Genomic DNA, 6,137 nt, shown 5'->3' with positions numbered 1-6,137 from the left:
TCAAAACCTCTGTAAGTTCTCAAAGAGCTCCAGACCAGGTTTTTCACTCCAATGATAAGAAGAGCGATTTATTCAGGGTTGTAATGGCACATCAAACGATTGCTACAGGAATTCAGAGACGCCGTAGCGTTTTTCCTCAGATGCTGCCTTAAGTTTTACATGCTGCAGACTGAAATTCTCAGTGACGTTTACAGATGAAAACTATGAACAAACTCATCAATATCAGTTGCTAAGAGTTAGCAAGATGAACACTATCGGACCATCAGACAAAATCTTTGCGTCAATCTGTTACCTGATTTACCTGTTAGTAACCAACTCCAACAGCTAAACAGCTGCTTGACGTTATCCTCAAGGGCCACTTTAGAAACTGTAACTGTTGTGAAGGGCCTTCGTCAAAAGAAGGTCATCGATGACTGCAAAACACGACGGCAAAATATCCAAAATATATACATAAGTAAGGAGGACAAAATGAACCTAAAAAGATTGACTGTAAGTAAGGATATTAAGAAGTGTAAATATGCCATGACACATTGAAATATATCATTTTAGATGCATTTAATTTTAATATAAATCAACATAACTATTGACCAGATGTTCAAGATAAAAAGGCAATTTATTTCAAAATATATTTTTAATATTCCTTCAATGTATTTTGAGGAACAAGAAAAACCCTCAAAAATGGCCAATATATTTACATTTATATATTTACTGCTGAAGTGGTGGCGGTGGTGACTAAATGAGAAAGAACAAAAGAAAAATTACAACATATCAGTTATAGCGTTAGTGTGACGCCAAAAGGGCCACGAAAATACAGGCATCGGGCCGCATATGGCCCCCTGGCCAGACCTTTCCCAGGTCTGTCGAAGGAGGTTAGATGCTAACATGAACTATTATCTGTGTGTGTCCTCTGTGGCTCGACAACAGACCTAGCAATAGTACTAGCAATAGTTTCCATAAGCTTCTATCCTTGAACAATCTTGTGGTTGCTAGCAGTTAGCGTCATTAGCAGCATTGTAACATAACATCTCCATAACATCTCCCCGTATCCATGTTCTTGGCACGTGGTTACAAAATGAAAGTCACGGAGTTAGAGCTCTATTTTGGTCCCGTAACGTGGCTGCACCTGGCGCCCACGGGGGTCGGCCATCGGCGTGGCGCAGTTTAGCGCGGGGTCAAACGCGAACACGTAGCCCCACAGTCATGTAGCTCATTACGCCGAGGGCAGCGCGGTGAGAACGACAGCCGCAGCATATGGCCCACCGTGAGTGGGAGGTGAAGGACAGACAGGCTGGAGATTCACTGCGGCTCACCAGGAGGCGCGCTCGCGTCGCCAGCCTCAATTAGTGCGGGAACAAACACGCGCGGAGAAGTTGGGGAAAGTTTCCGCTGCCGTAGATTCAGACCATCCGTTAACACACATCCCTCTCCCACCACGTCTCATATCTGAGCACCAGTCAAGAAAAATAATGTTCCCTGCCACGCCGCGCAGCATCCTCCAGTTTGGTCCCATTCTAAAGCCCCAGATGGCGTGGGATGGCAAACCTTCCCCCATTAAACTCCTAATAATCATTTCTCCTGTGGAATCGGGGGTTGTGGCAGTGGGTCTGGAGGAGGGAGTGTGTGGGGCGCCAGTGTGTGTGCGGAGAGAGAAAAGGAGGGGGGGTGCTGTGAAGTGAGGGTTGGGTTGGTGGGTGGGGGGAGTGGTGGGATTTGGTGTTTTAATTAGACAGATTTAAGGAGCTGAAGCAGTGTGTGGGTGCATGTGTGAAAAAATTAAACATATGAGCACCAGTGTGTGTGTGTGTGTGTGTGTGTGTGTGTGTGCAGGTCGCGGCGGCTGCTGCAGCCGTGGAGGAGGCCTGACACTGGCGGTCTGCGGGCCAGGATCTCATCGGGGTGTCAGGTTGGTGGATCAGTGACTCTGGCAGTCGGCCCCAACTCTCCCACGGCCATGAAGCCCAGCAAATCCTGCCACTTATTTGGCTGGGTCTTGAAGGTCAAGTCGGTCCGAGACACTCCTCACCTGGATCAGACCAGATGAGATCCGATCGGATCTCATCTCTGCTCTACTCCAAGTCTCAAAACCACTGAGTTCGATGTGAGAACCAGTCACCGAATGAAGCGGCCGTTGAAGAGGCTTGTGCGTGAGATGCTTCCACTCCGATCTCCTCTGTGTGTGTGTGTGTGTGTGAAGGAAAACTCCGGCCTCAAACAACAGCTCCATCTACTTCACAGTGTCACGTGTGATATTTCAAAAATAGCTTCATATTTTGAGCAGGCGATCTTCAACTGGGTTGTTTCAAATAGGACCTGAATTTAAATTCTCCGCCGGTCTATATTTATTCCCTGATTGTGGGAGGAAAGCGGAGCGCCCAAAGGAGTCCCATAGAAAGGCCATGAGTTGACTCAAGCTGGAATCAAACAGTGGCTGCAGTGCTTGCCACTGCACCACCATGCGGACCCGAGATCGAAATATTAGTTTTTGCATTTTCACTTTCATGACATGAGCCAGAATCGAACCCCAAACCAGAGGTCAGTTCTGTTCCCTTGGTCAGGCAGTGACCTTGAGTGTGACGGGTCTGTGCGCCCAGTGATGGCGCTCAATGTGGTGTGATCATCCGATCGTTTTTGTGGTGCAGGAAGTGGTTCAGAGCGTGAAAGAGATGAGGTTCTGGTGATGCTCAGTGCTGAACACGTGTGTGTGCTGAGAACCCGGCAGTGTGTGAGGATGGCTGGCGTGTGTATGTATGTATATATATATATATATATATATCAACATGATGGTCTCGAACCATTCCTCACTTTTAGCAGAAGTTCTTCAGGTGAAGAGCACCAGAGCTCTGCCCTGCGTCCATCCTCCAGACACGTGAGGGCAGTGAGGCGCGCAGGAATCGAACCTTCGCTCGGGTGAAAGTCAGCGGAGCGGCTGTGGGTTGATTTGAACCGGAGCAGGCGAGAGAGCAGTTCCACTGCGCAAGGTGGAGCCTTGCTAAATATGCGACAGGAGCATCTGTCACTACGTCGCTGCTGTGCTTTGTGCTCTTTGTCTACCGGCTCTCTGAGTGGGAGGAATCTCCGAGCGTGAGCGGCTCCGGTGTGGGAGAGGATCCTGAACCGTGGGCCCGGAGCAGCTGGGGTGTGATCCTCCGACACCCCAGCAACACCCTATTTCAGGGCAGGCGTGGAGACTACACCGGCTGAAGAAGTCCCTGTGAATGTGAGCATCTGTTTGACACCATTGTCCCCGGTTGCTCACTTTCCGAGGCGAAGTGCGGCGCACAGGTCGCGGCTGTGTGAATAACCAGAGTGTGAAGATATTTAAAGAGCCGCAACTTGTCTTTTGTCAGTGGAACACAGAAGACGCGACACGACAAGCCTGCGAACCAACACTTTAGTTTTTAGAAAACGTCTTCCTGGCAACGTCCAACCGCAGTAAAGTGAACACTTTGTCAATGCTAAACAGCCAACTGTGAACCTTGACAGCAGCCATTTTGAGTAATCTGCCGCTGAGCAGGAACACGCAACAGACAGACTGGAGTGAGGGACGGTCAGCCGCTCACACAGATGGACGGAGGTTAAAATAGAACGCGTGTTTGTTCCGAGACGGCGACATGTTGTGTTACGTCACGACAGCAACAGGCCGGAGAACAAACACTGCTCATACTGTACAGCGTCCAACTGAAGTTGTGATCAACTCTGTGATGTCAGAGGGGTGAAGTTTGAAGTCAAAAACACGCCTCCCTTTCATCCCTTGAGTGTTTGAGGGGTTTGTTTGTAACGAGAATAACTGAAGAAGTAATGTACATATTTCATTTAAACTGTCCAGCAGTAGCTCCGTTGCTCGAAAGATTTTGGTGGCGTTCTTCAGTTTCTTCTGGCCATCAGTCAGTCAGTGATGTTTCAAAAGCACATTATATCGTAAAAAATGTTCAATGCAGAAATGATGGTACAAGCTCTGCACTCTCTTCTGACTGTACTGCAGTGCATGTGGAATTTTGAAGGAGGACATGAAGCAGAGGACAGGGTGAGATGGAGGAGGATGATCCGCTGTGGCCACCCCTGAAGGGAGAAGCCCAAAGAGAAAGAAGAAGGTCGGCAAAGGCTCACTACTTCTCCTGACTTGTACTGTTACAGCAAGGCCCAGTCCATGGAGGATGAGGCTTGTCAAGACCTAGAGCCTTATCATACTGGGTGGAAAGAGGTTTTGATCTACTTCTGTACAGTACTGCGACTCTGGTATGTACCTTCAGATGTGATCGTGGAAGTATTCAACTCTTGTCTCAGTGAGTGAAGCCCAGCCCCAGCAGCAGCTGAGTAGTCTTTCTTTTGCTGCCGGAGCCTCAGTCATGGCTGGTCTGTCCCTGAAAACAGAAGGACCAACATGCAGACCCGAGTCGTGACTCTTGGGTGGGTCAGCTGGTCCTGACCAGAGAGTCACAGACGCGTCCTGCATTGGTCCATGCTCGAGGGAGGACCTGCCGCTCTGATGCCTCGCCTCCAAAACCCAGTAGCTGCGGCTCCCATGTCCAACATCATTCTCTGACCAAATATGTCAAAGCTTTAGAGGGGAACGGGTCGTAGGCGCTCTGTGCACGTTCCCATTGGTGAATGAGAAATTGCCGCCATTAAACATGTAAGAACATGAAGGAACTCTCTCGGCTCATCCAGGCTAATTATATGGCGCTTTGTGAGGAGTCATTAGGTCCATAATTAACTATCTATTAGTAGGGAGAAGGACTCCATTCATAATTCGGCTGCTCAGAGGACGCACTGTTCTCTGCTGGTTAAATAGAGATCCTGATCCATGGCCTGGCCCTGGTGGAGACCTGAGATTGGCAGGTGAGAGCCCAGATGATAGAGGAGAAGCACTTGGTCCAGAATCTCGCGGCGTTGACTGTGGAGGACTGTCAGGCCGGCGGGAGTGGCGCTGCTGAAGAGCGGGCTGATCCACGTGCGATCTGGAGGAGACCTCTCTTTTCAGTATTCCGGTCCAGCCGAGCTGTCCCACGCTGCCTTTCAAGCATCTCCTGAGGGAGCCCTGCTGAGTGTGAGCTGGGCCTCGCCGTCGTGCTCCACACAGACACGCCAGGGACGACGCCGCCCGCGCGCGCCGCAGCCACTGCAGAGGGAAGTGAGCTGTCTGCCGAGGGTGGGATTCTTGGTGCCGGTCCAACAATGTGTCACTCGGGACACGCATGGCCTGCTGGAGGCAGGAATTCTGCCGCTAATGGGCCCCGCAGCCGTCGGCACCACCTGGGGATATGAGAGAGGGGATGGATGGAAGGGGGAGGGAGGGAGGGAGGCACAGTGTGTTGGTAACAAACAGAAGGAGGGTGAGACATGATCCATCCATCTATCCGTCTAGCTGTCTGTCCACTCCTGCTTCTACCCATCGACTCATCTGCCTGTCTCTCTATCAAACTTTCAGTCAGTTGATCTGCTCTTCTTCTCTGTCTGTCTGTGAACTGCCATCTGCCTTACTGAGTATCTCACTGTCTGTCTGTCCATCTACCCCTCACTACCTGTCTGTCTCTCTCTGTACCTACCAATCTGTCTCTCCAATCACCCGTCTGCTTAGTCTTTCTATCTTTCCATCTGTGCATCATTGTCCCCACGTGTCTTCCCCTCTTCTTCTTCATGTGTCTGCTGCCACACTTCTTCAGTCACCTGTCTTTGGCTCCACTTGCCCAAGCTTTATCTTCCCCTCTGTCCACCCATCTGCCTTTGCCTCACTTGAGGTGCACGTCTTACTGTCTATCCATCTACCACTGATCTGTCCATCAGTCCCTCCTTCAAAGTACATATTTTGGTTTCCCTCCATCTGCCTTCCATCCCACCCTGTCTCTTACCTGTCTGTCTGTCCTCCACACCTCTGTCTATCCCTCTGTAGGAGGACATATCTGTCTATTGTTCCTTTGTCTGTCCTCTCATCCATCCTCTCTTCGGCCCATCCCTCTATCATCCTCTCTTCGACCCATCCCTCTATCCATCCTCTCTTAGACCCATCCCTCTATCCATCCTCTCTTTGACCCATCCCTCTTTCATCCTCTCTTCATCCCATCCCTCTATCCATCCTCTCTTTGACCCATCCCTCTATCCATCCTCTCTTTGACCCATCCCTCTTTCATCCTCTCTTC

This window comes from Synchiropus splendidus, chromosome 13, assembly GCF_027744825.2.
Source record: "Synchiropus splendidus isolate RoL2022-P1 chromosome 13, RoL_Sspl_1.0, whole genome shotgun sequence".
Classification (NCBI taxonomy): Eukaryota; Metazoa; Chordata; class Actinopteri; order Syngnathiformes; family Callionymidae; genus Synchiropus; species Synchiropus splendidus.
This window is presented reverse-complemented; position numbering follows the sequence as displayed.